Source organism: Phymastichus coffea, unplaced genomic scaffold (genome assembly GCF_024137745.1).
Source record: "Phymastichus coffea isolate CEN01 unplaced genomic scaffold, Cenicafe_Pcof_1.1 PCOF00245, whole genome shotgun sequence".
Taxonomy (NCBI): domain Eukaryota; kingdom Metazoa; phylum Arthropoda; class Insecta; order Hymenoptera; family Eulophidae; genus Phymastichus; species Phymastichus coffea.
In genome coordinates, this window is record NW_026707056.1 from 81,765 (window position 1) to 105,151 (window position 23,387).

Consider the following 23,387-nt stretch of genomic DNA (forward strand, 5'->3'; position numbering starts at 1 on the left):
ATGAATGGCAAACACTCAGCGAAAGTGAAATTCAAGTCGCGATGACCCCCAGGGAGGTGGCGGCCGACCCTACCGAGGATTACATAATACACACACGCGCGCCGCGACACACAGAGAGCAAAAGCGAATTAAGCTGCCGTCGGCGTTATTACAAAAGTCCCGACGTACAATCATGAAGTTTGATGATATTGCAGCGCGCGCATCTCGCAGCCGTGCGTGCCGCAACTACAGCGATGCCAAAAAACGGTATTGACGACGAGCTCGTCAACGTCTCTCTGTCTGTCTGTCTGATGAAGCGACATTCATCAGCGAGCGGCGAGCGTGCGAGCGACAATAACCCTTCTTTTTTCTAATTACATCGGCAGCATGCGAGGCGCGCGTTAACGTTGTCTTCGCCGCCGTCGCCGCCGTCGCCGTTGCTTTTGTTTCTCCGTGCGTACGTCACGCGCGCGCGCGCGAGCGCGCGAGAGAGAGAGAGAGAGGGAGAGGGAGAAGGGGGGTACAAAGGATTTTCCCTTTGTACTTGTCTGCTGGCGCGGAGGACGAGTTTGTTTGCCTAAGGTGCATTATGCGTGCGGGTATGTGACGCATGCGCGCCACTGAGCTTTGGGTACAGCCAACCCCTTCGAGGCACCATAATACACGCACACACGCTCTCTCAACTTTCCGTCAAAAGCGCAAACTTGTCGCAGTGACACGCGTGTCCCCCTGTAATGATAATGGCGCCCGCTTTTCCCTTGCCTACCGCGTCTGGCGGTGTATCTGACTTTTTGAAATTGATGGAGGGAAGCGAGGGGCCGCGCGGTTTCTGGCGATTCCGCGCGTCTGCAGTTCGTCAAAGTGCAGCCCAGTGTGCAACGGTGGAAGAAGCAGAGGAGGAGGAGGAAGAAGAGGAAGAAGGAGAAGAAGACGGCGACGTGTGTGGCTCGAGGAAAGGGCCCCTGCTGCTTCGTTCCCTCTCGGCGCTCATCCTTCTATCGCGTCGAGAAAGAGAGAGCGAGAGAGACTTTGCGCTCGCGGATATTATTAGAACACTACGAACGCGCCAGCGGAGCCAAATCGATTAGACGTCTCCGTTTAAAATTAACTAAGCAACGCACGCGCGAGCTCTCTCCGAGTGAAAATTTCTCGGGTGGCAATTTGGGCGCTGGGGCCAAAAGCTCGAGAGCTACCGCCGGCATAGCGGACAATGGCCGGAAGTACTTTGGCTGATTGTTTGATTATCCAGTGTGTGTGTGTGTGTGTGTGCGTGTGTGTGTGTACGCGGCGCCGATTAGATGGGGCGTGAAACAAGTGCTCTCGCACTTACCGCGCGCTCTCTCCTGCGCCTGGTCGCGTTCGCAAAGCCTCTCGCCTACCTGTGCCGGCGCTCCACACGTCTCGCCTGAGAATGCGCAAGCGCAAGTGATTCCCGATACTTATCCCCGTTTCCCTGTCAATTCGCCAGCGGAGATAATGCCAAGTGCGACGGAGGCCCGGCCGACACCTGGCTGTATTGTCTTTCAAAGCAGCGCCTCTGCCGCGCCCGTACGTGTAATCGCATCAAGCGCCGCTGCCGCTGTCGTTGTCGCTGCCGTTGCCGCTGCCGCTGTCCCGACTGCGCTGGCGCTGCTGGCCATTGTTACGTCATTATTCGCGTACGCCCCTGGGGTAGCTTTGTGCACGCGTGTGCGCGCCACGTACGTCGGATGGGGATGCTCTCTCGTCTTTTTTTTTACAGCGCCGTGGCGTTTGGCCTTATAGACACCCTTTCGTCGGACCTCCCGGTGGGAATATCGCTTGGCTGAGCTTTTTCAGGAACCGCACGAGTGTGTGCAGGCTGCTGCGATGCTCTTTTGCGCCTTTGTGCATGCCATTGTTTCCTTAATTTTTACGCCTGACCCTATTTCGCCTCTTCGATTTCATTGAATTGGTAGCATCGATGGCCTTTCAAGCAAATCGTGCTGCCTTTCGGCAATGGTGTATCACTTATTTATGAATTTTCGTAATACCCCCAACGACACCTCGATCGACAACGCTGTCATTCTCGTATTAATGAATCGATGACATTTATGTATCGCAGAAATGCGAGATTAAAAAAACATATCAGGATGGAGATTGGAGAGAGAGAGAGAGAGAAAGCAAAGTAAGGCCAATGTAATGACAAGCGCAAATATACGGCTTTGCTATTACATGAATCTACTTCTAGCTGTCAGACCTCGTAGAAAGATGAGCAGGCAGATCCACACGGACACACCAACACGGGCGTACAGCAGTATGGGTCGTACACACGTTACACACACGCATCAGTCACCCATCTGGCACTCGGCCGATCCGTCCATGCGTGTCGTCGTAGTCATAGTCGTAGTCGTGTCCCTGTCCCATTCTCTCACTCTCTCTAGCAGCACACAGAGGGTGTTTCCAGGGCGCAGGGTGAGAAAGAGATGACTGACTGCTCTTCCCCCGAAAATTAACTTTCAAATCCCTGTCGCGCACAAGCCGGTACCCGCGCATAAACGAGCCGTTTATAAGTGAAGCACACAAAATGGCCCGACTTTTGCTGCCTCTACGCGTCGTATCCTTAGGGAATTTGCTCACCTACAGATTTGGCTAGTGAGAATGCGCCCTTTCGATTACCCTCAGTTCTAATAGAGGAGACTTCCGCAAAACCTTGAGATATCATCTCTTAACAATCTCTCATTGGAATACAAACGCTCAATAGGACAGCTCGTATCGGTAGCAGGTGCACATCGATTTGATAGTTAAATAATAATTGCTTTCGCGTAGCTAATCGCACACGATCTGTTCTTGCTCGCCCGTGACAAGCTAGCGGTTTACGACGCTGAGAGTCCATCCGCACGTCCCGCGACGTCGACGAGGATTATCAATAGAGCGGAGGCCCAGAAGGTTGCAGATATTTTGCTTGGGAGGCGATCAAGTCGGGGCGAAAGAAGCGAGCAAGGCAGGCGACGAGAAAGAGAGTGATTCAGTGTCGCGGCTTTGTTTCGGCCTCGTAAATTTTCGCGCGCGTCCATTGCGCGCCGCGGCGCGAGAATAAGATGCGACAGAGTTAGAGGCGAGATTTATCGCCGCGCGGCACGACGCTAACGACGCACAAGGTCGTCCGGCATTTTTGGATTTCCGTTGATTAATGCAAACGCCCGATATTGAATTTGCACTCGGCTTCGAAGACGACGCTCGATGCGAGCGCCGTTTACCGTTCGACTGTGCCTCCGAAGACAGCTGAAATTTATTGCGAAGAGATGAACTGAAACGGATACATGAAAATTATTGTCCTTAAATATTCGAGTAAGACGCACGACGATAACGATAATTTCGATTGGCGGGCGAGATTTCTACCCTTTGTGGAATAAATGTTATTGGTGGCTTCTCAGAATCGCTCCACGTGATTAATGAGATGAAGTTACAAGAGAATCATGCCAAATCATCGCCCGAGAGTTACGTCAATGGGTTTTGTTGTAACAAATGGCAGTGCATAAATTAATGCCGACAGATAAGTGCGCGAGCCCCGCTGATAAAATTAATCGAAAGGCGCGCATAAAAAGAGGAATATTTTCATGATTCACTTTTCAAATATAATTGAAACAATTCTTATATCTTGAAACGATAAATCGAATCATGGCCGCAAAATCGAGCAACGCCCGCAAGTAGTCGAGTGATATTATTAGATTGGCACCCCCGTTTGACGAAAAAGGACACACACGCGCGCGCACACACGTACACCCTCGGCAACGCTAAATTTCATTCCAGCAAATTATCATGATTGAATCGCTCTCTGCTCGTCGCCATCCACTTTAACGGACGCCCGTCTGCCTCGAAAATTTCGTTTTTTACCCTCCACACCCCAGGGCAAACAAGAAGAAAAGGTTGCCCCGCGATTCACCCGGCAAACTCATCTGAGTGTCAGTAGTACGCAACGCTTCTAATCTGATCTGCCGAATTCGCGTTAAACGATTGCCATTCGATTCAGCCAGCAAATTAATTTGGTCTTTTGTCGGTCTCTAGTTCTATTGTTATTATTGTGTTCTGTTATCGCTCGAATCATCAGATTCGCCAATTCCGCTGGAAAAGGCGCTATCGTTATCGAGGAAGCAATTACACCTTGTAAAGAAAAACAGCCAGTCGCGCATCTCGCGCGCGACTTTTATCGTCATCGCGCGCATTTCCCCGATCAGTACGCGCAAGAAACTTTGACGTACCTTCGTCGATTCGAGTCGCCGCGGCGAGACAGTGATTTATGCATGGTCATGTCATGGCTAACTTGATGTAGTTTACAACCTGATAATTTCAGCTGCGATCGTCATGACTATAAAGTCCGCTGCTAATTTGCTCGATAACGCCGCGCGCCGGCGGCGATTTTTATCGCGACATTTTCATCGCCGCAAAAAGAGATTTACATATCAAACAATGCACAAAAGTGTTTCGCAGCAATAATTAAAATGATTGATGAGACATACGATTTTTTTTATCGAACTGCCTCGTACGTTCGCTTTGTTGAGAGTGCAGTCGCCGTATAACTTTTCAGAATAATTGAGTAGAAGCTTATTATCTCTGTGCGAAAGTTTGTGCAAAGCGTGTTACTATTGCGATACGCATCATTTCTCTCTCTCTCTCTCTCTCTCTCTCTCTCTCTTTCTCGATAAATTACAAAATTTCCAGCCCAGAAATACATCTCGAGTGTAAAACATGTATACACTCGATAAAACACTCCATGCACTATCAGTTTTCAATAATTTTTTTCCATCTCTCTCTCGCTCTCTCCCTCCCGCCATATTATCAAATCAACGCACGATAAAAGTAATTAAAATTCAATAAAGATAAACCGACATGTCGTGTATTGGCATAATCTGCGTGCTCACCTCGCGAGAGCAGCTCAGCTATGTATATAGCGCGCAAGAGCGAAGCCAAGCAAGAAGCAAAAAATAAATAAACGAACGGAGGTTTAAGGTGGCTAACGAAGAAGAAAGAAGCTAATTTCTCGGTTGAAGAGCATTGATGGGAGCGTTCATGAACAGTAGTGGCGGACTGCGAGAGAAAAGGACTAACAGCGGCTACCGCACACGTTTTATGGCTCGTCCGAACGTTCACGTGTGCGAGGGCACATCGGCATAACCGCGCGCCGTATTAAATAAATTCTTCAATTAAAAAAGAAAAACAGACCCGAAGTTGGAAAGAAATGAATGTCGTCGGCGCGCCATTCTCTTCGCATGTTTGTTCTTTGGGGGAGGCCTCGCGAACAATCAGAGCGACTGTTCTTTCGAGCGATACAATAAAACAGTCCAAGTCTGAATTTTATGAAAATTTAGTTAACACTAAATATTTACTGTTTAAGAAGCCTCTTCCGAAGGTATCCGCGCAGTAAGGTGTAAATTTAGCGTAGACCCCTAATAATCCGGTGGCTTCTGCTAACATGGTCCGTACGTTTACATCCAGATGGCGTCCTGTCGACGATACCTGCACGTGACAGGGACAGCGCGCGCTTGTCAATATGTAAGGCGCATATGAATGTACCCCTTGTATATATCTCAAACATACGTGGTTTCCGATCATTACCAACTATCAAAATTCATTTACTGAAATTGCGTATGCGTTTCAACTTTCAATTTGAATATCTCGATTTCACGAAAGACCAACTTGACCAGTTCCCTCGGGATGTCGCTGATATATATACATAAAAAGTGATGAAACCGCGGCGAGACGTTAAATCATTTTCTAGAGAAGATACGACGATCGGCTTGTGCTTCGTTAACCCGTTGTCGAAAACTGGAATTTTCGACGCGAATCGGAGACAATGTACATACATAAACTCCAGAGCGAGTAGCGACTTGAACGTTAAAGGAGCATTTATTGGTGGGACGCATACATTATATGTCGTGTGCCACCCTCGAGCACTGCTCGCATAACATTGGCTTTCGTGTTGCCGACACAGACGCGAATCGCGCGAGCATAATGCAAATGTCAGCGCGCGATTATAACCGCGATTGCTGCGCCCAAGATAGAAAGCGGTGATGCAGAAATTCGCACGCGTGTCCGTAGGCGGCAAGTGAGATCGGGCGTGCCGTTGAAAGAATGCTTTGCTAATCAGCGCTACCGATTAATTAGATCTGATAGCCGATTATTTCGTACGGACAATGGTGTGTGTAAGCGCGAAGATAAGAAGGCAAAAGTATGCAACGCTGGCACGTTTTTAATCGAGATTCGGCCTCTTTTATCGTGCAAAGCTGACGAGCATCGCAGTGGTCTTGTATTTTTATCGCGAGCACAAGTCAAATATCCGCGAGTGGTAATCCCGTCGACATATGTTTCTGAGAAACGGCAAAGGTCGTTGCGAGGGGGATACGCGATGGAGCATCCGCGCAACAGTCGTCAGTCGGGCAGAAAACGGATTTGACAAATCGCGGTACGTTGCGGAAGATGAAAAAAAAATAAATAAAGGAGAAATGGCCGTACGAATTTGATGATCGTCGAAGGAAAGGATCGCAGGAGAGCGAAATGAATTTGTCGTAGGCAGTGATGCTGCTTTGGAATTCATAGCGTGTTTCGGCTAATGCGATCTACGACAGCCATTACCGGTAGCTCTCTCACACACGCAGACGCGCAAGAGCAGAGGCGAGCGAAGCAAGGACCGAGGGCTTCGGATTTTGGGGGTTCCAGAAGCGAGGGGGAAGCGCGAGCGTATCTCGCGCGTGTACGGCTGCGCGCACAATGGGGAAAAAGCGCCCTGTGAGAATGCTGCCTCGTCATCTGCTGGTGACTTTAGTAAATATTGTTTGGACAGGCCGCAGCGAAGCTTCCATCCATTATGCACTCTCATCTCCACTCGACGATAAGACCATTTCACGGCAAGAATGTAGGTCAGGCGGCGAAGAAAAAGAAGTATTAAATACACGGACGCGCACACGCACGCAGGCGCAAGCGGACGCGCGCGTGTTGGGCACAAAGGCGCGCGCGCGCGCGTGGCTAAAATCAAAGGTAAAACGCAACAAATAATCGCCTGCGGGGCGGCTTAATAAAACCCCTTTTCAGTTGGCAGCCCCTCTAATGCTGATTACACGACCGCATATGCGCGCACGTGGCGAATGTCTGCAGTCGTCGGGCCAACAGCTCGCACACATGCACACACACTGGCCAATTTGCGTTTCCGTAATTTCTGCGCGCCTACAGCGACAATGGACCGAGCAGAGAGAGAGAGAGAGAGAAAGGCCCGCGCGTACAGAGCCCAAGCCTACTGGCCAATAATAGATATTACTAGGGATGTGCGAATGCCAAACAGCCACTTTCACACGCTTTCCCGATGCTGCTGCCTACCTACTGACCATAGCTTTCCATTCAATTGACGGATTGATGCTTTATTCAGCTCCCGAGAGTGTGTCCGCGAGTATAATGGCTTCCGAAAATTGTGCGGGCTCTCTCTGATGGTGATGGAACGAGCATAGCTGGCGTGAAAATTAATTAAAATCGACTATCATTCGAGCTCTCCGGAGTGACCCACATACAGAGATGAAATGTTTGACGGGACTCCACTTGGAATTCTCGGTAAATGGAAATCTCCATATTCATAGCCGCGTAAAAATAAACATCAGCGAGCGGCGAGAGAGAGAGGAAAACAAGGTAATCCAATTTAGCTGCGTAAAAATCGCTGAAAACCGCACACAGAGAGCGAGTTTTTCGGGTAAAATAGTCGGCGCATCCAGCTTGCCGCGCGAGCGCGCGCCTAGCCAGGTGAGGGGATATGGAACCAGTCCGGGGTTCTGCCGTGAATGCGGATTACAACAATGGACGAGAGAGCAGCAGCATCCCTCTCTCTCGGAAAATCCTTCGGAGAATTTCCCTTTTTCCCCGAGCGAGCTCGCGGACAATGGCATGTTGTAAGAAAAGCCATGCGACTTTCCTGAAAGCTTAGCGTTTAGAGAGAGAAAGAGAAAATCGCTTTAGTGAGCGACGCCAAGGGAGAGGGAGCAGCATCTCTCTTTCTCGGACTTTCCAGCGTGTTGTGACACGGACTAGCGACGATCGCTTTCCTTTGATTTATGGCTGAGAAAAAAATCTCATAGGCGCACGGCTTAATTGCTCAGAAATAAACGTGAGCAAAGGTCGCGCGTCCACGCGTAATCGGATTTCTCTCTGGTATTTGACTTGTTTCAGTCTCTCGTCGTTCCGTTCCACCTGAATGACGCATATATATCGTCGAGCCAAACCGAGTCGCGCGCAGCTCGAAACCAAATGGCGGGCAAAAACGGAGCAAGCCAACTCGGTCCCTCCGCCGGCTTCTCGCTTTTCGCTCACTCTCGTCGTCCCTCTGTCTCTCGCGTTCAGTTGGAAATCTTACGAAAAGCTTAACGTTGGCGTCCGATTTCCGTTCACATGGGCCCGGCGCGCCATCGGCTTTTTTATTCCCTCTGCGCGGTCGATAAAAACGCGGCGAAATCGGGCGCAAAAATCTATCGACAGGAACGCGGCCCCGGCGGCTCCACGGCAGTGGTAGCCTGGCAAACGAAACGGCGAAAGGGGAAAGAGGATCATTTGAATGAGTAATACTACACCTCGTGGCTCGACGGAGAGCACCCACGCTTTTGTTTGACGCTCGGCCGGGGGGGAGAGGGTCTTTGTGCGCGCACGTTTTTTTTTGTTTTGGCGGCGCGCGTACCTGAAAATTGTATTATAATGCGAGGAGGCTGCACGACAACGAGGCGGCGGTTGCCTTATGCCAATCTTGGCCGCGCTCGTACGCTCGCACGCGCGTACGCGAGAGCGGGGGCGACTACGATTTCAATGCCTCGGCGAGGACAAATGCCGCGCTCGATTTCGATTCTCCGCCGGTTCTTGCGCTCTCATCGGCTGCATTACATTGTTGCTGCAGCCATTGTTGCATCTCCGATTGTAGTTGGAGTGGCGCTCTTTTCTCCGCGGCCCGGCTCTCATTTACAGCTGCTCATTGTTCGGGCTAATGAGATTATTGAGCGGCGCGCGTGCGCCAGGCCAAATAAACACATCGGTGAGTCGGCGGGAGGCTGCTCGACCGACAGACAGTTGCAAAGAGGGCATAGCAGCGCGGAGTAGCGTGTTCCGGCGATAAGCGGGCCCGCGCCCCCGACTCGGCGGCGGCGCAGCAGCGTGTCTACTCTTGGTCTTAACATCGATGTTTATCCTGCTCGCCAGAGGAGAGAACCTTATCGCGCGGGCGCAGCGATTGTTCCTTCGGCGGCGCTCGCTTCGCGGCAAACGCGGCACACGCGGCGCTCGCGGCGCTCGCGGCCAACGAATCCGCTTTCACGGAGCTTCCTCCGCGGCTGCAAACGCGTTCGACGATCTCCCGATTCGTGCGTTCGCTTTCGAGGAAATTGCGCCGGCCGACAGAGGTTGCTCGGAAAGGCTGTCGGTATTTCGAAGTCAGGATCGGAGCATCTTTAATTATGTTAGAATTTATGAAGCTCAGAGGAGTCCCCGGGCTCTAAATCAAGATAATCGACTTGTGCCTCTTCGCGATTACGATCAGCTGTTTGCTCCGTCAGCGGTCCCCGAAGAAAGAGTAAAGGATCAAAAGGAAAACTCTGTCGGAGAAGCAGTCTCAGGCAGAAGATCCAAATGGCCGATTTTTTGAAAAACCGGCGTCTCGCTCACGCGGAAAGGGATGCCGCAGCGCGCTCGCAGGTAGCGATGGGGATCCTGCGCTGTCCTTTTCTCTCGTTCGTTCGTTCTGCATCCCTCGACTTCACAATGCCACACCAAATGCTCTCTCCGGTCTCTTTCGAATTGTCGTTGGGACGCCAGAGAGAGAGAGAGAGAGAGAGAGAGAGAGAGTGCGCGCGCGCGCGACGTTGCCAGATTCACTGAATTTGGTGTTCAGCTCCGAATTCAATGTCGAGAGAGCCACACGCGTGCAATTAAAATGTATGTCGACAAGTATATACATGTACATATATATATTTTATCAAAAGAAAAGGTATCTTGGCAGATAACGAGTTCTCCTAACATTCCGAATGAGCGCGCGCTCGAAAGAAAAACAAAAGCCGCGATGACTGTATAAATTGGTCTCTGGCCAGTCGAAAAGTATGAAGAAAAGGAGAAAGAAAGTTTTGCACCGCGACAGGCGACGGAGAGGACAGTAGCCCGAATTCCCTGGACGACGCGCGTCGCCCGTTAAATATTCAGACGCCTAATAAAATATTCCCTCTGGCATTCTCTCGCGCACGCAGACCGCCCTTCTGTTTTCAAACGAAAATACCAGCATTCCTTATCGAAGGCAACTCTTTGGCCCGTTGTTGCTGGCGTTGATGCACGATCGAGTTGATATTCGGTCGAGCTCTGACCGATAACGTATCTTCATTAAGCGTAAAAGGCTGCGATATTGGACTCCGTTTCCTTGCTCGAGCGAGCGCCAGAAAAAAGCACCGAAGCGAGATAATAAATTGAAAGATCGACGTAAGCGCTTTCGGATCAGTCGTTTGCAGCTGCGTCGTGCGCGCGCGCTCCTGGGGTATAGAGAACGCGAGACTCTCCGCTGGCGGTTATTTTAATAACGTTATAATAAGACGTCGGGGATTGATGCTGAACTATTTGCTGGCAACAGGCTCCAAAGCAGTAGCAGGCAGCGCCAGTGCACGCTTTCAGACGAGAGTCTAGATCTAAGGCTCGTCACCTAAAGAGTCATTAGCATACCATAGCCTCTCTCTTTCTCTCTCCCGGCGACTGTACACTGAGCGACGCTCTTCGGCTTTTCTTCGGCTTTCCGCGATTAAAATTAAACGAAGCTTCTCTGTCTTTTTTCGTTTCTGTCAGCCGATTCTTGACTCTTCGAGGGGGCACAAATACAAATCCAAAGAAAAATAGATGCGCGTGAATAAAACTGACGTTTGATCGTGATGAAGGTGGGCTGATAAATCAGCGCTCTCGGAGATGGCAAATGAGCCGAATTAAGAATCGTGACACACACACACACACGCGCTTACGGCGACACACTGTGTTGGTCGTCGATGACTTGACGGCTGTGCCAGTGTGCGGCGCGGTAGCACAGTGGTCGATGCTCGTTCGCCGTGATTTACAGCGCTAACCTTCCCCCGCGCGTCGACATTGTTTCGCGCGCCGCGCCGCTCGCTCTCTGTCTCTTTCTCTCTCTCTCTCGACTATTATGTATAGAGCGAGAGAGAACCTCGACCTTGATACCAAATCGCCAGTCAGGCCGAATATCGCGACGACGCGCTGTTTGTTTTGTGCATAAATTAATAATTATAATTGGTGCCGAGCGGCTGAACGATTGTACGACTCGACTAGATTAGCATCAAAAAGAAACGGCATTGTTGGTGCAGAATAGTCGCGAAGAGGCTGTACTGGCGCGATAGATGTATCAAGCAGCGGAGCCCTAGCGCTCTTAGCGAGACGATCACACGGAAGAAGAAAGAGTAGAGGATAATTCGCGCGTATGACATCTCACTTGCGTGTGTCACCCGGTATAACGCAGCTTCGCTCGCGGCAAAAGGGAGGATGATGACACGAAGACGAAGACGACGAAGACGACGACGACGACGACGACGACGACGACGACGACGACGACGAGGGCCAGAGTATATAGCAGTGCGAGATATTTTTACGTCGAAGTGGAGCGGCACTCATACACGCGCGTACTGGCTGCATACATATAGAACCGTCATCTCGCTTCGAGTGCGAATCGCTGGGCACGCCAGTAAAACGCCTGCTGAGTATGATGGTCGTCGTGAAAATTCATTTGCGACTCCGAGAGAGAGAGAGAGAGAGAGAGAGAGAGAGCGAGAGAGAGTTTCGATCGAGAGTAGGAAAGGCCTATCCTGGCGTCGCGAATAGCGTCGTTGTTTTGCAGAGCGGGAATAGATATTGGCGAGCTTTAAAGCTGCGTGTGCGTGCGGCAACGAGAGAGAGAGAGAGAGAGAGAGAGGCAGGCAAGTGCCATCACTATTTCTGACGAGCGTGCGAGAGGAACTAATGCCAGGAATAAACTCTCTGAGAGAAGAGAGCGAGAGAGTGAGAGAGAGAGAAAGAGAGAGAACTGAAGTTTCGTTCTCTCGTCGACGACGACAACGATGCTGCCTCGGCTATGCCGATGTGTACGGCAGAGCTCAGGCCGTCTGAATGGATGCTGTGTGTCGCGCTTTTTCTTTTTTTACGAGCAAACATTAGCGCAGCCAAGCATCAATAGACGAGGAGCGCTGGTGCGACAATTGCCAAATAGCGGCCAAATTGAGTGCCGCTGTCGTCCCCCACCCAAGTACGAGCCGAGTTGCTTGCTTAAACTTAGCCGAACGAGAGAGATCCAGGGTCAGATTTATCCGTGAGTAAACAGACGAATGGTCCTCTCATTATCAAGCACGCACGGCGCGGCAGAGAGAGAGAGAGAGAGAGAGAGAGAGAGAGAGCGCAGAGCGAGAGAAGAAGAACAAAGGAATGAAATGCGAATGGCGTGGCGCTGCCGAATAAAAGTGCAGGCCACAATCAGAGACAATGAGACATAGGCAATTCAAAGGAGCTGAGACGATACGTGGAATTCTTAAGGCAACAGGCGCATATATGTAGAGATTCGCTGGATCGCCGTATGCATAAGGAGCACGTGGGTGTCGCCGCGGCGAGAGGGAGTAGGTGGCGGCGGTAGCTCCCCGCGACGCGCCATCGTCACGTGGGTTTGACGAATGTCGCGGCGCGCTTATCGGCCTTACGAATATGCAGCATCCCAGTCGAAATTGGCGAATCGACGAAAAGAAGAAGCAGCGAGGCGCGCGAGACGCGAGTCTCGTTGGCACACCTGCCCGCTTGCGATTCCTGCCAGCATAGCTATACGTCGTCGCGACCCCGTTCTCCTGCCGGCGCTCATTGTTCGACGAGCGAAGTCACGATCGACAAAGCGAGCGAGCGTAAAACAACGAGCACTACAACATTCAGAAGCGAATATGACGAGAAAGAGAGTCTCGGAGAGCTAATGGAGTGCACGACGATGCTTCTACGTTTAAGCAGCAGCATCAGCAGCAGCAGTGGAGTGTGGAAGGGCTCTGTCTTCGCGATAGATTTGAAGCATTGTCGTGACAGATAAGAGAATCCGTCGTCGTCGTCGTCGTCGTCGTCGTCGTCGTCGTCGTCGTCGTCGTCGTCATCGTTGTCGTCGTCGTCGTCGTCGTCGTCGTAGTCTTCGTCGTCGTCGTCGTCGTCGTTGACTGCTGACTGCCCACCCAAGCTGCTGCTGCCGCTGCTGTTGCCGCTGCTGGCTTTTGTTTTGCGCTCACACGCGAGAGAAGCTTTAGTGACAAATGCAGACGCTTCGCGGACAGGATCTGTCTACCTTTCAACTGTTCGCTGTCGCTTTCTCGCTCTCTCTCTCTCTCTCTCTCTCTCTCTCTCTCTCTTAGGTTTTTCCCGCCATCGTACTTCTCGCACGTTCGACGCTTCCTTTTTCTTCGCGGTGCACGCCAAACCCAACAATTACATTTTTGTCGATCGAGCGACAACAGCTCGCTGGTCCGACGAGTGCAAACTTACAGTCTTCGCTTGTGCACGCTCGACAGGCGCGCATCGCGTCGCAGCGAAAGCTTCGTCCGAAATTAACGTACGCTCGCCCGTGGTACAGCGGTTTAAATTTAGACCGCTTGCGCTTGGGACAAGGTGTGCCCCGACGCACCGAAAACGAGACAGCAACAATGTTTTCTTTTCTTCGCGGGCGAGAAACCGAAACGTTTTCACGTACGACACGCGTCCAATTTCCATGATGCCGAAGCGCGTACTTGTCAAGCTTGGCCCGGTCCTCACGCTCCGATCGGGGATGCCGTTGAGTTCGCGATCGTGTGGGCTACCCTCGTGGAAAAAACGATGCACATTTGATCGACCTCGCATTGCGAGGTTGACATAATAACTTACATCTTGGTTGTTCGCGCGAATCGTTCGTGACTTTTTTATTCGCGGTCAGCTCGTTTGTGTGTATATATAGCCGATAAAGTTCTGCGGTCTCTCTCTCTCTCTCTCTCTCTCTCTCGCGATTCGACTCACGTATAGACCGTATGCGTCTTGTTTTTTCTTTTGGCCGAATGGCCCTCTTCGCACCTCTCACGCGGCGAGTTTGGTATAATGTTCGTTTTCGAGTGGCTAACGTACACCTCACACTTCTTGGACTCGTAAGTTGATACTCTCGGTTCCCTTTGGCTCATGGACCGTGGGTACGTACTCAAACTCGAATAAAAGTAACGCTCGCGGATCGTTGCACTCGACGACTCTACTCTGTTTTTATCGTTTTGATATCCCACTAATTCGAAAAAAAAGAACCTTTTCTGAAGAGCCACTCGCTGTATCACGGGAAAGTTCCAAAAACGCGGTGACAAAGAGAAAACAAGAAATCGACATTGGACCCGTTCGATGCTTGGTCCGGTATAAATAAGTGTAAAAAAGCAAAGAACGAGAGAGAGAGAGAGAGAGAGAGAGCCCAAGAGAAAGAGAAAGAAGGACTCATATATCCCTGGCGATCACAGCAGCAGCAGCAGCAGCAGCAGCAGCAGCAGCAGCAGCAGCAGCGTCCCTCTAAGGGCAGCAGCAAGCAGTGGCACGGTGTGAGTGAGCTGCCTTTCATGCATGCCGGCCCGTTAATCCTCCACAGATCCCGCGAGGATCCCACGGAGATGCACCCAGAGAATTTGCATACAAGATCTCTCGGCATCTCTTTCTCTCTCCTTCGTTCGTTCTTTCTGTCCCAGCACGGCCTTATAACCGCCATTATAATACTTGTGACTTTTCGTACAAAACGTCAGCCGAGCGCAATGTCGTGGGAAGGCAACTTGTGCGCAGTTTTTAATTCCTTAATTCGGAAATCGAATGGAAGGGCGCAAAGAGGAAAAAAAGGAAGCGAAGGTCTCGCGGGAACAATGGCGTGGGTGTAGAGCGAAGGAGGGAATATACGCGCATCGAAAGCAATGCGTGAGAGCGAACTAGCGCGCGAGCCGCATATTCAAGCTGCCGAGCCGCGGGAACGCTTCTCGCCGCGCGCCGCGCATTGATTTCGCCGGTGCGACGCGAGGACCGGGCGCGGGAGAAGAGGAGGCGAGATTTCTCTCGATCGGCCGTGCGCGCGCGAATTAATCGTCCGGAGCGCCGCGCGCTATCTTGGCCGCTATCGGCTCACCTACTTAGCGCCGGCGAGCGAAGGGACGAGAAGAAGAGCGACGACGCTCGCGGCACGAGGGCAGGAGGGCTTGCGCCCGCGCACGAGGATCGATCGGCAGCCGCGTGGCGGTGCAACGCTGCCTTGCCCAACGCCCGTACGAATTTGACGCCCCTGAAGTTAATCCGAGCCGTATATACGCGCGCTATTAGCGTTAATTATATTTTCGCGGGCGAGGGTTGCAAGCTGCGTGGGAAGGGCGCAGGACGCACCCCACCCTGCACTCGCGCAGGATTAAAGTGCCGCCAATTACCAGCAGCACCACCCTCCGTCTGCATGGACACGGAGCTTCTTCTTTCATGCGTACAGCTAGGCCTGCGCTGTCTTCGCGCCGGGGTGAAACAAAAGCTGCTGCACACGCACAGCGCCCGAGGCTCAATGATTTTCCGTTTGTAGCAGCGCCGAGACCGACGCACTCTATTATTATTCAGCGTTTTGTGCCGAGAGAGAGAGAGAGAGAGAAGCCAAACGACTGCGGTTTTCGTGCACACCCGAAGCTTTTTCTCTCTCTCTTCGTGCTGCGCTGCGCTATACGTTTAATAGTTATTTACACATCCGGCTAATTTTGGTTACCGGTCTTAAACTGACCGCAATGTGATCACAGGGAGGATTAAGTTAAAGCTTCCACTTAAAAGATGCTATTATGGCTTCTTCTTTTCTTCCGCGGAGGGAAGAAAAGCGGCGTTCTATTCTTCGGCCCTCCTTATTGACTTTACCTCAAGTGCGCGTGCGATTGTTGGTTTTTTGTAAGGAGTCGTTATTCAATTCGGGCCTCATTTGCAAAACCAACTGATTTGTATAACAATGCTACTCGGCGAAACCTCACGTGCTTGATTCTGTACCTTATTCGCGCGAGAATTGAACAAGGTTTGAAAAATTGATTAATACCGAATCGATCGCTGCTCTTGTACAACGTAAAATTACTTTCGCTCGCTTTCTCCTACAATTGGAGATCGTGTATTACCGAGCGAACGCCAAACGGCAAGGCGTGTGAAGCGTCAAAAGAGTACAAGCAAAAGCGGAAAAAACGGAAAGGAAAAATAAATGATGTGTAATGGAAGCGACACAGGGGCTAATTCACGGAACGCCATAAGTTTTCCTAATGCATAGATAATGCTCGCCTAACGCAGGAGTAGTCTAGATACACGGGCAGCTTTGGCTGTACGGGTGTCGACAGCGGGCCAGCGCAGCTGACGCTTCTGAACATACGTATGTGCTCAAGTTTATCGCACCCGCGAGCACTGCAGGTAGCAATCTTGTGCGCAACAACCCCCTACTTGCTCATCCTGCGCGCGCGCAGCATAGTGTCAATAGGGCTGACCCTTCTCGAACGACAGTTACATACAACCGCGAAACGTATTTATTAAGTAAACCTCTCTTTCTCCGAATCGTCGTCATTATTTTTTTGAATGACGATCATTTAAAGAAGAGGTCTTGCATTATAAATAATGTCAATTGATTCCCGACACACGTACATCTGCTTTTTTGAGCATAGCTTATATATACCTCGGCCGACGAATAAAAATATATACGGAGAATGCTTTTATGCTGATTCACGCGATTTTTCTCTACTCTGGTTGTCTTGCGCGACTCTCGACGAAATAATACGCACCTTGAGCCCGCGCGGGCTTCCATTTAACAAACCAAAAACAAAAAGCACACAAAGAGAAAATATTCAAAAAGAGTGTGTTGTTCCAAGAAGACAATATATATTTATACACGTTATAATTCGCCTTTGAAAATAGAGAGAGAGAGCGAGAGAGAGAGAGAGAGAGAGAGAGCCGTCTCTCTTTTGGCCGATCTATTTCGGTAGAGCGCCAAGCCAGCTAAGGAAAAAGACGTAGAGCGAGAAGATGTTCGTTCGCTCACGTACTCGCGAGTCGGTGGAAAAAAAAGAAGAAGAGAGGAACGAATCCGCGGACTCGTAATTTTCCACGAGCGCAATGTTTTTTACGAGCGTGCGTGCGAAAATGGGCGGACCCCGTGCGCAAAAAATCGCCGCACTTGTTTCCAATTGGTCGAGGAGGGCATGTCGTTCGCGGCACTTATCGCCTCTGCCGGGCGCGCGACGCCGAGCTTTGTCGTGGAAAGCGAAGCGACGAGTTGCCGTGCGGAGGCAATTTGGCTTTGTCTCTTCGCGCCGCAGTTATCGGCTGTCTTTTCTCGCGGGAATATTAATGCGCGTTGTCGTCGGTGCGCGCGCCAAGCGATTAGGCGACGCCGTCGTCATTAGCGCGCGGCCAAACGCTGACAAGCTCGATGCCAAACGGACGTTTGCTACCGTGGCAGCTTACTCGGATACATTATTTCGAGATCGACCCGGTAAACAAGATGCACTGCCGGTTCCGAGAGATGCGCGAAAGCCGACGATGCTTATGTATGCGCGAGCGCGGCCAGTGTGGGCGTCAACGAGGCTCTCGCGCTCTTGGATATTTCTAAAAATACATGCAAACGCGAGAGTGAGCAGACACGCTCGAGAGCAAAGGAGTGGAGACAAGAGGCTGCTTTAACTGCGTTTGACGAAAAGCCAAAGGTACGTTACTTGTACCGCTGCTGTTGCTGCTGCTGTTGCTGCTGTGTGTGTCGCGAAGGCCCTCTAATTATCCATCGCGGCGCACAGCGATCTCTCGCATACATATACATCTCATATATATATATATATATATATATATATATATATATATATATATATATATATATATATATATATACATACATATACATATATATATGTATATAGCTCCGTTGACGCGTGATTGATGTCGCGAGTGAAAGTAATGCTATGCAAATATCTTGGAAAAGAAAGGAGGCTCTATTGGTAGGTAATACGAAGACGAGGGAGGAAAGTGGCCCCGTTACAAGTTTTACTGCAGTTTTGCGGGCTAACTCTCTGAGCGAGAGAGCGCCAGAGAGAATGCGCAATTGAATTTAAATATTCAATTATGCGATGTGTAAATGAAATAGAAGCCGCATGCAAATGGCTACACGCTAAGGGCTGTTGCAAATTTAAAGGGTTAAATATTTATTAGCGCAAGGGGTTAACCGAGATTTATGACTCTCTCTCGCGCGCGCGCAAGCACAATCTTCCCCTCTACTTCTGCCGCGGAGCATTGCGTACAGAGAGGAGCTGGTTTTTCGTCTTTTGCGCTAAAACTTGTGCGCGCGCACCCCAAGTCGAATCAGCGCTTTGGCTTTATACGGTGATCTCATATACTAACCTTGTCGTTGCCTGTGTCCTCTCCTCTCCTCCCGCCACTTTTGTTTCTTCGAGCGTTGTCTTTTCTTTCGTTTCTTTTTCCTCGATTTTTATGAAAGACTGATAATACAAGAGCAAAATAAGAGGAACGTGCCAGAGAAAACATGCTTTCGTTCATGTAAGACAAAGGATGTGAGGATTTTAGTCATTTTTTTTTCTTTTTTATATATATTTATATCAATCGGTTGCTGTATAAGAGAGATGAGAACGCATCAAATAAATAAGTACTCAGTGAGATTCGTTTTAAATCAACAAGGCTAACATTTATTTATAATGAAAATACGTTGATTGAGACAATAGTTTGAACAGTATTTATTATCGGTAATATATTATATCGAGTTATAATGCTAGTCGTATACAATGTGCGGGTGTGTTGTTTCATTTTTTTATTATCATCCGTTTACTTCTCGTAATTTCAGCCTTAAGTCTACTTCAAAAAAGTACTTTTATTTAGCTCCATATCATATAATATCATCAGTTATTTTTTGTTCTTTTTTCTGAGCTTTTAATGTATATTAACACACGTACATTGACGATGCCTTGTCGAATAAAGAAGACTTATGCCGTCGCATCATTATTTTCTTTATGTTGTTTTATATTCATTGAATTCATTTATATATATATATATATATATATATATATATATATATATATAATTATCTCTATATATATCATTTAGTGTACATATACGACGCAATATATACGTACACCGAAAAAACCTGTCGCTTGATGTTCACTTCGGCAGAGCGGTGAAGCAGGCGCGAGTACTGTGCTGTCGAAATCGTATGGCTATCTATGTATCATCGTTACTATATTTGACCAACGTGGGCGCAAAATGAGAGAAAACTAAGCTCTATGCCCTTTAAATAAAAAAGAAGTACTTTATAAAAAAAATGCTCGCGCCTGATTGCCCGCCCGCCTGCCTCTTATATACATACACATATATATATACACAATATACGTAAGATCCGTCGAGCTGATCTGTACAGTCATAACAAAAATTAAAATTGAATAATAATAGGAACGCGACGAGGAAAGAAGAGGAGAAAAAAATAGTTATTGACCTGCGCCTGCTATGTATATGTGCACCATAATTTAACAAATGCAAACAATTACTAAGTTTATAAAAAACACTGAAACGTATTTTTTCAATATTATCGATTAATCGGAATAATTGTCTAATGCTTCTCGATAATAATAAATTCAACACGACATCAACAAATGCATTTTCCGACGGGCGTCAGCTAAAAAATAATATATATACATATACATATATATATATGTATACACATGTATATATATATAAAATATTTATAAATTCTCGTATACGCGCTGTCTTCCTTTTTATTTTATTATACACAATATAGAAGGATATTATAAAAGTGAACCAACTCATTCGTCCGGCAATTCAATAAAGATAATAAAAAAAAGTATAAAAAAAATTTAAAAAGTACAACAGCGTGCACAACGATACGAACGAACGGACAGGTATAAAGCAAACATCATCGAACAAGATTTAAAAAAAAACAACAAAATGTGCTCGTTGCTTTATTCCGACGACACGACGACAGTTTTTTCTTTTCAATTAATTAAGTACAGTCTTTACTTGCGGCCAACTTACACCCGCTTCAAACTCTATGGCACTAAGTATTCACGTGATTATCTCTAATGTATCCGTTCGTATTTTGAAAAAAAAAAAAAAAAAAAAAAAAAGATAATATACGTCTACGCAAAACAAGAAGTTAGTGCGAAGCACGGACGAATGAATCTCGTTCGCGCCTACAACCGTCCTCGCCGCATACAGTCGCCATCAAGAGATGCAACGCGCGCGCGAGCACGACTTCCCGACAAATAAAAGAAGCTACGTCAGCTCCCACGCGCACCATCTTGTCCTTCGAGAAAGACAGCCTTCGCGCGCGCGTTGCATTTTTTTAAAAACTTCTCGCAAAGTCAAACTTAACCATCGAAATCATCATATTACAAAAAAAGAAAAAAAAGATAAAAAAAAGTATAATTCAATCGATCGCGTGTTTTTCCACAAAAAAAAAGGATCAAAAAATGAAAAACATCGAATTACTCACGCAAATGTTCAAGTCTCATCCTGTAATCCTTAAACAAACAACTCGCTGTGTCGCAGAAACAATGCCTAGTTCAAGACCATGTATATGCGTATAGTGGTAGAAGAAAATATCATGATCGAATAAGCGTCACTGAGTGGAACAATACACAACAATAAACGCACACAGTTGCAGCCTTGTTCGCAAAGTCGTTCGACTGTTTAATATTGTTTTGTTTATGGGGAGCAACCGAGATTATTGTGGATAATCTCGGCCCTAGGTTCGGCACTCGTAACTAGGGTCCGAGTAGCAGGTGCCGAGTTCCACCCGTCAAACTCCGTACTTGTCATTGGATAATCTTGATAAGTATAATTTTGAAATGAGCTCGGATGCCACACTTGTCACTCCTTTAGTGTCTCCCTCTCGCGGGTGCGTATGCCACACAGCATTACACCTCGCTTAATTATTCGACCAAACCTCGTTGTATAATGCGTACAGAGTAGTCGAAGTGAGGCTCCCAGCACGACTCGCAACGTCGTGCCCTTCGCGAAGGACATGCTGGATTTGCAGTGCGCGATAGCGGCAAATCCGATCGATTTTCTTGCGTGTTTCGTGTCAGCTGTTCCCAGTGTGTCGGAGCCTCACTCGTGGTGTGCGTGCAAGTGTACGTGTATTGGTTTGTGCCCGAGTGTTGTGATTTATCATAAAGGCTGTACGTAATGTGTTGAATCGCATACATAAAGAGGGGGAGGAACGTCAACTGTAGGTGTAACGTTCTCCACGTAGACAGGCACAGACTCACAGGCTGCTTTGCTTTGCTCTAGGCAGGCAATTGCAGCGTGTAGTGTGTGTGTGCCCCAAAGGAGAGGCAGCTTGGCATCCGAGTTTTCTTGCTTCGTCATCCCCGCGTACGTTAATGCAGGCAACGAGAAGCAGTGATTATTGATTTATTGATTTTTGTTGTTGTTCTTAACAAGTATATTTTTTAGGGCAAGTACGGGGATTTGGGGGAGGGGGTGGAACTCGCGCGCCCTGCCGCTCAGGACTTTGTACCTCACACAACTCCCTAGTTACGAGTACCGAGACCTAGTTTAATTTTTCCTAGCAATTTTTACTTAACTTTTTACAATAGCTCTGTTGTTTTACGAATTTCACTTTGACTTATAATTTTTGATTTGGCAGTTCTCTCTCTTATACATCTTTCATTTTTTTCATCATTTTCTTATGCAGCGCAAAATTTGCTTTTTTACTTACACACCGATATTACATTACGCAATATACCGAGCATGCCAGCACGTTGCTCTTTTTACTACTCAAGAAAGAGTTTGTATTTATTTTTTTTTTTAATTTCGTGTTTGCCTAGTGTGTGTCCGATGAAAAATATAAGCGTTTCCATTTTTTTACTCTTTACACACGGCAGACCGCACACATTTCCCTTGAACTTGCTTTTCTTTATCTTTTTCTCTCCCTTTCTCTCCCTTTCTCTCTCTCTCTCTCTCTCTCACTGTCTGTCTATAGTTTGCCGCCAAGTCGCGTACGCAGTTTCACGCGCTTATTCCTTTCAACCATTTGTTCATCAACTCAACAATAAACGAACGAGCTGGACGCAAACAAAACACGCTCATGTCGCAAACGAGTATCAAAAAAACAAATGCAGTTCAAGCGAGTCCAACTGTCTCCGTCTTGCTTAATATCAATTGTATTCAATCACGACAATGGTAACCTAATCACTATTAAATTGAAAAGCTACTAGATAGGTTGAAAAACACATATTTCTTTCAATTGTCGCACGCTCTCATTTACGTATATGCATTTCATTTTAGTTAACCTTCTATATGTATACTCACTTAAAAATAGACACTAATCTATTTTGCAAATATTAGACTTACGAGTTAATTACGTATATCATTGATCACGATCAAAGTTTCAACAAACGAACGCCGAGCAATCCGACTCCGTCTGCTTTTGGCGCTTCTTTTGCTCGCAGTTGCGAAGCTTTTTTTTCTGCACCGCGCGGCGACACTCTGCAAAACTCCCGAAGAGACAAGAAAATAACGAGCGCTTTTATGCAGTTCCATCCGAGCATCAATAGAAAAGAGACGCGAGGAACGTTGAGATCCGACGTATACTTTTATTACGTATCACGTGGTAGTTTCCGTTCTCGTGTTTTTCAGAGGCAGCTTTCGTAAATTTGGCAGTGAGTCACACAAACTTAGGCCAATGCTGCGTATGTAAGAGAGTGTGCGGGCACCAAAGTTGCCTGCGAAACACGCGAGAGTACTGAAAAGCCCTAGTTCCTGTCCTAAAATTGGCCCTACGCTCGATTTCCTAATCTAAACGCACAAACGCACGCCCACGTAATGCCCTCGGTATAGAAGGAGAAAAAAAAGATTTTTTTTTCGTTTTCTTTGTTTTTTCAAACGTTGTTGTTGCATGTCGTTTTAAAGAGAGAAAGAGAGAACAGAAAATAAAAATAAGTAAATGTCTTCCTTCCTTCTTCGTGTCAGCGCCCGCCAGAATATGGATCCTTGCTCTAGATAATCCGTCAAGGTCACGCATCACCGAATCATTATCAAAGAAAGCTCTTCACGGCAAGAGTCGTCATGCAAAAATGAAACGAGAACCGTGGAAAGGCTACGGAGAGTCGGCTAGATAAAAAGCTAGTGGTCGCAGAAGTGGTCGTGGTGACTGATAAAAATTTGAACGAAGGAGCGTGCGTGACCTTGAGGGCCTGAAAAAGGTGGCTCTAACAAGCAGCAAAATGTTTGCACAGGCATGCGCGCTTTTCACGGGTTTGGTGATAACGAAGAAGGATGGTCTATCGAGAGCAGAGAGAAGCGTGCAGAGAGACAGAGCAGGGAAGAGATAGATAGATAGAGAGAGAGAGAGAGAGAGAGAGAGAGAGAGAGAG

At 48.2% G+C, this 23,387-nt stretch overlaps 1 protein-coding gene across 1 annotated transcript in view; it reads right to left on the reverse strand.

Annotated features, from left to right (window-relative positions):
• Nucleotides 1–23,387, reverse strand: part of LOC131674455 (homeobox protein homothorax-like) — a gene marked incomplete at its 3' end in the record, with an annotated part of 109,782 nt that overhangs the window by 74,716 nt on the left and 11,679 nt on the right. The gene's annotated exons all lie outside the window — the stretch shown is intronic.